The following is an 11,589-nucleotide window of genomic DNA, read 5'->3' on the forward strand; positions in this document are numbered from 1 at the left end:
CTTTCTTAAGAGTTTCCTGGTAGGAATGCAAATAATACGAAAATGAAAATGTAAGCTATAGATATAGATATAGTAAGACTTTCATCTGTTTATCAATGCTTCTGTTTAATTATAATTTATTACTGTTTTTTTTCAAATAATGTATAATTGCATTTTTTATTTCAATTTATTTTATTTATTTGTTTGTTTTGCTTATGTCTTCCTTTTGTGTGTTAGTGTATGTTTTTCCTCTTGTTTGTTACATACATAAAAATGTTCTGTAGATATTCTTTAAATATACGTTGTCCTGAAAATGTTTGTAAGTATATATTTTTAAATAATAATATTAATAATGAAAAAAGGTAGCAAAATAGCCAAAAAGTATAAAGATACCTGATGGCTAAGAGGGTGAATGAAGTTGCAGTGGTTCAAACACAATGGCTGTGGACTCATCTGCTATGTGCCATTAACATGAACTCTGCTGCTCCTCTGATTATGTATAATTAAGTTCTCTTTAAGAGGATGTAATTAACTACAGTTTACAGTTTCAGATTAAAGCAACCTCTAGATCAGAAGCCACACTAATGAACTGATGTGCTTGCTCTGCAATCCAGATGGAACAAAAACCAAACCACCCTTAAACACTCAAGACCTAACAGCAAGAGAGTGCATTTTGTGATATCTTACATTTGCCACAAGAATTTCGTTTAGTAAAAACATACAGTAATTGTTATACATAGTAATTATTTTCCTGAAATCTATATGAATATTAAAAATAGATAAAAGTTCTATATATTTATTTAAAAATTGTATGTATGTGTATATATATATAAAATAAACACACATATAATACTTTATTAATATTATTAATTACTCATACATAAAATAAATATATACAGCTAAACAATTATATATACACATACAATTACACACATATAAAATACTTATTATTTCTTTATTATACATAGTAATTATTTTCCTAAAATAGATATAAATATTGAAAATCGATATAAATATTGTATATATATTTATTTGTAAATTATATATATACAAAATGCATATGTCACGGATTAGGCAGGAACACACGAACAATGACATAAAAGACATATATTTAATAAATCCAACGGAATACAGGCAGACACAGGAACACCAGGGGAAAACATCCATATAACATTAAAGACCGACAAGAGTACTGGGAAAACACACACCTTAAATAGACAGACTAATTACAAACACAGGTGCAGACAATAAGGGAGAAACCAAAAACACTCAGAACTGCGGGGGAAAATGGGAAAATCCAACAAGAAAGTCCGGGGGTGTGACAGCATACTCGTTTATTTACAAATATATATATATATATATATATATATATATATATAAATAAACAAATATGCATTATATATATATTATTTTATTAATATTTATATATATATAATACAATTATAATACATAATACAATTAAACGATATGTATTAACATTATGAATTATTGATAAATAAAATTAATATTTACAATTAAACAATAAAAAAATATATAATATTCATAAAATAATTATTTATTATTATTATTATTTATTTAAGTAAATATATCTATATGAATATTAAAAATAGATAACATTTTATATATTTATTTTAAAATGATATATATATATATATATATATATATATATATATAATGTGTGTGAATATATAATTAATAATTTATTAATATTATTAATTATTAATATATAAAATAATTATATGTAATTAAAGAAATAAATATATACAATTATATATTAATAATTTTAATAAAATAATATTATTAATTATATATATGATTATATATCAAATAAATATATACGATTCAACAAAAATATATACAATTATATATATATATATATATATATATATATATATATATATATATATATATATATATATATATATAATATTAATACAGTAATTAATTATTATTTATAATGGTTATTTATTATTACTATTTATTTATTATAAGTAAATATATCTATATGAATATTAAAAATAGATAACATTTTATTTATATATATATATATATATATATGTGTGTGTGTGTGTGTGTGTGTATGTATTAATTAAAATACATTTGAATGGCAGCCAATGGAGAAACATTCTCTGTAGTCATGTGGTGTAGTTTCAACATTCACCAGCAGGGGCTAACTGAGCCATGCTAACTAGCTAAAATGCTAACCTTCAGAGTGATTAGTCACATGGCATGTACACCTCAGGTACCTGAGTCAAAAAGTCATGAACATCCAGGAAAAACCAACATCAAGCCAAACACCTGCCCTCCAGATAGTTTTCTCCAGGTATTATACATTTCCTTCCTTTGATTAGGCTGCCAGATGACATATTTGCCCAAAAATAAATGAAAATAAGGCCAGATAATTGAATGGCACTCTCATGAGCTCATGTGCTTCACATTTGAAACATTTACGGTGCAAATAATGCCTGCTGTTTCACTATTCTTGAAAAGATTGTGTGCGACCTACTGTGTATATTAACAGTATTCAGAGAATACTAAGCTCCAGGTTTTCTTAATAGTAAGAGGTCATTCAGCTGGATTCCATTAGCAAGCTACGTAAACTATTGTGTTGTTTGATTAATGGACGCGTCCTCCATTTTGATTCACGCTTCAGACCAGCCCCAGTGTGTTCAGCTGCCTGACATCTGGGTTGTAACTGGTATAGAAAACAAGGCCAATAAAATCATGCCATTTCCCTAATTACTATTTCTTTCATTTCCGCTGCCAATGAGCAAGAACTTGAACAGGCCAAGCCAAACAAAGCTCTGACTGCAGCATGCCAGCTCAGTTACCCACCGAAGGAGGGTCCAAACATGGACACACGGAGTATTGTTAGGTGGGCTGATTATAAAGTGTCAAACCCATTTTTGATGATTCTATTTGTGCATGTTTGTGAAAGTAATGCCTGAAACGGCTACTGCAATAGAAATCAACAGTGACAGAATATATAAATAGGGAAAATAAACAGCACAGTACAATTCTTTAACAAAGCCAGAGTTGTGTGCTAAACTGCACTCTCAGGAAAAAAGGTACAAAAGATGTCACTGGGATGGTATCCTTTTAAAAAGTACTAGTTATTTACCCCTAAATGGTGCATATTAGTACTTTTTGAAAAGGTAGCACCATAGTGACAACCTTTGTAAAATTTTTATTCTGAAAGTGTGAATTTAATTACTTAGTTGCTTTGAACTTAAAAACTGAACTTAAATTTCATTAATTTGAACTGAATTTGAATTAAAGTAGAAAACAGGATGCAGAATTCCAATCCAAAATTTTAATTTTGAAAGAAATTAAACTGTCATTTTAACTTTTAAACAATGATGTTTGATTAGAAGATGTTGTATTTTGGCTTGACAAAACCCTGGTTAAGACTTTTAATACTTGAAACCCAATTGTAATTGTTAGAATGGCCAAGGATCTCCATGTAAAACTGATCATGCAGACCAAACCGTAAGTCGTAGAGACTTGAAACATGGAGGGATGGTAGTCAGTGTTGCCAGATCAGGTTGACGATTTCCAGCCCAAAAGCTCACCAAAACCCGCCCACTTCAACAAAAACCAGCCCAAATTTTAACTGCCAAAATAATGAGAATTGTATTGCCATGTCAAGGTTGATAAGGACCATTTTTATCTCTTTAAAAAAAAGAATAATGACAAAATAAAATAAAGATAAATCAATTTCACAGGAATATGGATCAAAACAGTCCGAAAATATGCGTAAAATGTCCAGAAATCTTTTCAAAGTGGAAATTAACCGATGACTTTAACCCTTGGAAAAACACATGCTTCATTTTCAATGTCCACAGTAAAAAATATGCTAATTTCTGTGCAAAAACTGCACAATAAAGTGATGAGAAACAAATGTTATGTAAAACCTCGTCACTCACAAGTCATCACATCTCACTAACGTAAAAGACGTAAATTGATTGACAGGTCTCTGTTAAACTAAACCAGTAAGGGTTACGTTAAGCAAAAATTAGTTGATGACTTTACTACAAAACAGCTGATTGGGCGGCTTTTAATTTTTTAAAGCAGCCCAAATTTTGTCTACCCGCCCAATGCGTTATTCTCTGGTCCAAGCGGATCAAAAGAAGCCCATTTGGGCGGAAACCCGCCCAATCTGGCAACATTGATGGTAGTATTCACACCACCGACAATGTGACCCAGACTTGCCCCAATTGGCCTGATGGGGGCACTACAGTGATTAAAAGTACAAAATCACCCATAACTCCTAAACCATCAGTTGCAGACTCAAGTGTCTTATGTCGTTGGAATCCTTGGCTCACGCTGAACTAAATTTATATTTCTCAATTTATATTTATTTTGCATTTTTAAAAAAAACCTACTTTTGTCCTAGGTTTTTTCCCTAATCAGAACCAAACCAGTGCAGAAAAATTATCTTGAGAGTGAATATCAATAATTAAATAAAAAAAGTTGACTCATTGCTGCAAAACGTTTGAAAGGGGCAGGGCCACTTTTAGCAAAATTACTCCTGAACGGAATAGGATATGTTAGGCAAACTCAGAACACTTATGTAAGAGCTCAATCTGAGGTCACAGGACAAAAATCGCAGAGTTTGGCCACTTGGTGGCGCTGTAAGAGGGAAAAAAAACCCCATAAAAATGGCTATACCTACGCAACCATTTGTCCTATCAACATAAAAAAATTTGCTGTGCAGGGTCTTGGTCAAAAGTGCCACAAGGGTCTACAAGGACATTCTAAAAAACATGGCTGGCGAATTTTGAACACCTGTTAGACAAAACTCTGTGGTAGGGCTGCACGATTAATCACATGCGATATCCAATGCGCATCTAGTCAGTAAAGCCGGTCCTGTAATCAGTAGTAAATCACCATCACATGTGTGTTTCAGACAGAGCAGCGCTTAGTCCGCAGAGCCGTTGTTCACTGACAAGCAGCGCACAAGCTTGAGGATTTCATCTGCGTGGTTTTGCGCAGCTCTTCAGTAAACAACAGCTCTGTATACTAAGCGCTGCTCTATCTGAAACACACACGTGATGGATATTTACTACTTACTACAGGACCGACTTTACTGACTAGATGTGCATTGGATATTGCATGCGATTTATTTGTGCAGCCCTACTCTGTGGGCCTGTTTGACTCACAGCCCCAAAGGTCAGAGAAATTTGAAAGATATCAGCCACTGGGGGATGATAACGCATTTTTCACACATTCACACGATATTTGTATCATGCGATATAACTCCTCATTCCTGACAACTTTGCCTCTAGAACCACTGCTGTTAATCAAATCGTTTGTTAAATGATTGAGGGTGCTTTCACATCTGTGGTTCGGTTAATTTGGTCCGGACCAAGGGCAACAAATGATACATTGTAGCGTTTTTCTGCCGTTTTGGGTCCTTTTCACACCACACTGATTACTCTGAACCAGTTGAAACAAACCTAATTGCAGTCATGTGACAACATCCACATCACTCGTTGGCCAGATGTGTCATTGGACGTATTTCCTAAACTGATAAACAATGAGAAGATTGTGGTGTTCTTGTGAGTTTTTGAAAGTTGGGACCTAATATGATCGTCAGACCAAATTTCTATGAGGCTCCGCACCTCCTCGCAACTCCCAGTTTGTCTGCGAGCTACCATGGGGTTATGTTGCTAAGGCACATTCGTCCTCATCCCATAATGCACAGCGCAGCTGACTACGGCAGCTGGATTAGTCCAATAAGGCGCAGTGCTTTTGCAGTTGGGTCTGTTTGAGTTCGGATCATGTTCTCACCACAAACGAACCGCTGCAGTGTTAGTTTGAAAGCGTACCGAGACCAGCTCTTCTAGGAGGTCTCGGTACGCTTCTTTGGTCCACTTTTGGTGCGCACTCGAGTGCGTTTGCTACATTCACACCTGCCCAAACAAACCACACCAAGAGGGAAAACGAACTCTAGTGCGATTCAACCGAAGTAAATGAGGCAGGTGTGAAAACACCCTGAGAAGACGTTAAAAACCTACTTTTGCGAACTAGTCCTATGCTTTTTTTTCTCAGTTTGGGACTCTCTTGATTTGGGAAGCTATAACGGGGTTGTTTAGAAAAAGGGCCTGTCCAAATTTTCCCAAAATCCTATAAAGCCTAAACAAAAACTCAAAACTTCTCGAAACCTGGTGAGCACATGCGACAGGTGATTCTAAAAACATGCAACGTTTTAAGGAGATCCGACCACAATTGCCGCTATGACAGTCATAAATGTTACAAAACATAATATTTCTATGGTAAATTACCTGTATAAGCAAAAAAAAGCCTTGCTACATAATGTTTTTCTCATTTGTGCTTAAAGGGATAGTTCACCCAAAAATAAAAATGTGATGTTTATCTGCTTACCCCCAGGGCATCCAAGATGTAGGTGACTTTGTTTCTTCAGTAGAACGCAAATGAAGATTTTTAACTCAAACCGTTGCAGTCTGTCAGTCATATAATGGCAGTCAATGGGACCCACGGCTTTGAGAGTCAAAAAAACATACGCAGACAAAACCAAATTAAACCCTGCGGCTTGTGACAATACATTGAGGTCTTATCACACTAAACAATCGGTCTGTGAAAGAAACTGAACACTCTATCATTTTTACCACGTATACCTCACTTCACAGATGGCTTCCGCGCAAGCATCTACTATGCCACAGCAGATTGGCACGTCACATGCCGGCGGTTGTGAATGCTCTCAGAACATATATATACTGTTCAGTTTCTTGCACAGACTGATTGTTTTGTGTCTTAAGACCAGTGTTGGGCAGTAGCGTCGCTACAAGTAGTGACGCTACTAGCTTAACTACATTTCTCAGTAGCGTGGTGGTAGCGTCGCTGTTTTCTGAATCAAATAGCTTTTCAGTAGCTAAGCTATTATTTTGATCAAGTAACGCGGTAGCGTCAACAAAAGCTACAAGCTATATATTGTTCTATACTTTAAGCTCAAATCGGAAATATAACTGCTACGGATCACTGATCCTGGGTCAGTAAGCGACGCCACCGCCACTAAACCTCGTGATGCCATTGGCTCATTAAACTGTCAGTCAAACCGTATTATTCCTCCCGCCTCTCTCGTGAATGAAGTGCGGCACGCAGTTTGAAGCATCTCAGCGTGTTTGCAGACTTGAGGTAAATAAAGAAGTGTTGATTGAAAGTACATTTATAAAGGCTAATGTTTTTTTTTTTTTTTTTTTTGCATTCGAAGATATGAGAAAAGTGTGTCTTAGTCTAGCACTGGTTGTCGAGACTTTTGTTGTCGATATTTTAGCTAAATGTCAGAAAAAAACTGAGCGCCCACATAGCAACAGAAAACTGTATAATCTGCAATGCTAGTGATGGGCGCCTTGATTTTAGTATTTGAAGCAGGCTAGTGCTCTGGGAAGATCTCAAACTCAGAAGTACAAGATGGGCAGAGAGTGGGTATCAAATTCATGGCGAAAGGCAAAATATTTCGGTTCGTTAGTAAAAACAAACAAACAAAAAACGTCCAGGTTCCATAGCAAAATAAGAATGAAACCGTGTTCTAGTCTAAACGAATTATAATAATCTTTGCTAATATTCTGAATACTTCAAACTGCTTTGGACTTTGCAGTAGCAAATTATGCCTTTACTATGACCAACATGACAGAATATGATATTCAGCTGTTTGGTCGCGCTGGTGTCTTAACGTGTCTTACGCGCACACTATGTTCATTTGAAAAATAAAACACAGTCACCCAAAAGTTACACTAGTCAATTTAAATAGTGTGTATAACATGCAGTTCAGCATGACCACCGGTCCTGTGGCACATTTTTGCTCATCATGATATTTTCCGTCGACGTGCATGAAGTACAAAGCTTACCCAATGCATAATAATTTTGCTTCAAATACATTGCAGATATGGAAACATTTGTATTTGTGGCAAGAGAGGTAGTCTACATAAGCCCATCTTTACTTTCACATTTAATTTGTTTTGGATTGTTTAGGCAAATTTATTTATTTATTTATTTCATCATTGTTCTGTTCTGAATAAGATTAAAGTTAAAGGATTTGTTGTGGAGTGAGGGAAATAATGTCATAACATTATGCTGTAGGCCTGTTTATTTCAGAATATAATAATGTGACTTATAGGCCTAGCCGGTCTGTCGGTTAAATTTTTACGTTAATGCATTTTACCTTCTGCAAACGAAAATAGCCGCTTGATTCGGTTATATTCTTACTGTCAGTTAACAAATTTACAATAGAATTTAGCTTTGCTTCCCAGATAGTAACAGAGTCTGGGCCAAATCTGGCTTACATTCCACACTTGTCTTTTATTCACAGTCTTGACTGCAAAAGTTTGTGATTTGTTTTTATTTTTGTATTTGTTATGTACTATAGATTCTGACAATTAAAAAAATCAGGCTCCTGTATTCATGAAATCAATCACTATCTTTGTTCAAACACGGCAGTAAATTAAAGTGCTGTTTTTGTGCGGTCTGTCATATTTTAGTAGCTATATACAACAAATCTACAGCGCTTCCTTTAGGCTATTTATTACGAAGCTGTCAACACTGTAAACTCTGACGACATGCAATCAGTTGACGAACACCCATCCATATATAGACTATGTTATTCAATAATATGTATAAAATTATTTTATTTACAAATTTTGTGTTTTCCCTGTTTTATTCGTTTAATATTTTGAGACTGGTGCCATTGCTTTTTTGTTTTTATTTTTTTCAAGAAAGAATTCAACCCCCCAGAATATGAGATAAATCCAGCCCTGTACATGATACAGATTTTTGTTGCCAAATTGGTTTGGAAGAGTGGTTGAATAAACAATTAAACTGAACTTGCATGCCTGTATGACTGACAATTTAATTGATCACTGAGAGAGCACTGACTTTATGTTGGTTCAATAGAAAAATGAAATTTTAAAAAATAGCTTAGATGTAGTGAACTACTTTTGCCATGATGCTGTAGCTTAGCTTGCTACATTACCAAAGGCTGTAGCTTTAGTGTAGTTAAGCTTCATTTAATGAAGAGTAACTGTTAGCTTAGCTCACTACATTTTCCAAGTAGCTTGCCCATCACTGCTTAAGACCTCAGTGTATTGTCACGAGCCACAGGGTTTAATTTGGTTTTGTCTGGGCATGTTTTTTTAACTCTCAAATCTGTGGATCCCATTGACTGCCGTTATATGACTAACAGACTCCAACGGTTTGAGTTAAAAATCTCTGTTTGTGTTCTACTGAAAAAACAAAGTCACTTACATCTTATGCCCTTGGGGTAATCAGATAAACATTTTCATTTTTGGGTGAGCTATTTCATTAAATGCCTTAAAGAGCTTAAACCCTGGTAATCACTGCTTGCAGCTATATATATATATTGTGTGAAGGTTTATAGAATACAGATAGATGGATACATATTTTAAAATTTTGTGTTTATTAAGTTTAAGAAATGAATACTTTTAATCATCAAGGATGCATTAAATTGATCAAAAGTGACAGTAAAGCCTTTTATAATGCCACAAAAGCAGCAAATCTTGAACAGCAAATCAGCATGTTAGAATGATTTCTGAAGGATCACGTGACACTGAAGACTGGAGTAATGATGCTGAAAATTCAGCTTTGTATCATGGGAATAAATTAAGTTTTAAAATATATTAAAATACAAAAGAGTTCTTTTAAATAGTAAAAATATTTAATATTTTCACTGTATTTTTAAATCAAACAAATGTAGCTTTGGTGAGCATAAAACATTAAAAAATCCTACCAACCCCAGACTTTTGAATGATTGATAGGTTGATACCTGATATGACGACATAATTTAGGACTTATGGTTATGCTTAATTGCTTTGCATTTAAAATCAACGTCTCCATGTGGGATTTTCCAGGTAGCAGCATTAGGTTGCTGTAGAAACACACACCTCATATCATAACACAACAGGATCCCGTGTTCAATCACACGCACATCTCATTTCAGGAGTCTGGTAACTCAAGGCCATATTGAGCGCCAGTAATCATACGCATCTCATCTGATCGGATATAATTCTCAAGACTGATTTTATGCTTCGGAAGTAAACTATTACTGCTTGTATCCCAGGGGCTCTCATGAGCACAACAGGATGATAAATACTCTTATAATTATGCCAATAAAATAAGTAACTCCAAAACACTTTTGTTTTCAAACACTAGGCGTAATATATGTGCAGTGTCGCCAACCTTGTCACAAGGGATATTTCCGACTGTCAGTGTTAATGTGAAAGACCGGTTTGTCTGTATTTCTAAAAGAAGGCCATAGAGAGATGATTGCTCCTTGATAGTATCAGTATTCAGGCTTTTATCCTCAAATTTACAATTAAAACTATTAAAGTATTAGTTGAAGGAGAGCGTTGTGGGTAACAATGACTTTCTGTCTCCTAGAGGAACATTAACAGATCTACTGACTTTATTAATGTGCTTAGATGTTTAGAGAGTGAGACAGACAAACAAGAGAAGAAAAAACCTCTGAAGTTATTGTTTTTGTTTTCATTTACATGACATTTTGTCTTTCTGGGCAGCAATTCAGAGTGCATTATTAAGCGTGGCAAGCTTATTAAGGCCTGTAAACACATAATAAACAGAAATATTGGAAAAAAAAACATGTTTACTTAGATCATTTTTGTGCAGTGAACTTTGCATGCTAGTTGCAGTCACATAAGGCTTTGCGGAAAGCGAAATGAGCCTACCTCACGAGGATATGATGCAATGCTCTAGGCTTTGACTTTTAATATAAAAATAATGTTTCATACAAATCATACAAAAAAAAAAATTATACAAATGCTAAAGTGCCATGGTCATCCTAAAGTTACTTCATCCAAATCATCCAAAAACGAATGTCATGCAAATTATCCATTTGAAAAATACAATGTAAATATATAAAAATATGATAATACGATAAATGTTGTACGTTTATGTATGTACTGTATTAGTTATGCACAAATCCTACAAAATAAATTACCTAAATACATCATAAATTTGAAAAATACAATACAAAATGTAAAGGTACATTACATTTTTTAAATATAAATTACAAGATAATACAATAAATAATGTTTATGTATGTACTGTATGTATTTGTTATGTACAAATCATGCAAAATAAATTCCATAAATAAAGATCATAAATTTTAAAAATGCAAAAGTACATAAAGTATGAGAAATTACATTATAATATGAATAAATGTTTATGAATTATATATGTATTTATTTACAAATCATATAAAAAATCATACAAATCATAAAATCAAACTTTATTTGACAGGTAAAATGTAAAAGTACATTAAAATATTTAAAATAATTGATAAATAAATGATGTATGTATGTTTATTTGTACAAATTTTATATGAAAATAAATTTCATGCAAATTGTAAAATCATCAATGATTTTTGGAAAAATGCAATATGTAACAAAATGTAAAAGTACAATAAAAATTAATTTAAAATATAATAATGTAAATAAATATGAAAATGCTATGTAAAATGTAAAAGTACTTTAAAAATATGTAATATAATTTATGTAATGTAAATAAATGCTTCATGTTTATGTATTGTATATGTATTTATGTACAAATCATAAA

Source organism: Garra rufa, chromosome 2 (genome assembly GCF_049309525.1).
Source record: "Garra rufa chromosome 2, GarRuf1.0, whole genome shotgun sequence".
Classification (NCBI taxonomy): domain Eukaryota; kingdom Metazoa; phylum Chordata; class Actinopteri; order Cypriniformes; family Cyprinidae; genus Garra; species Garra rufa.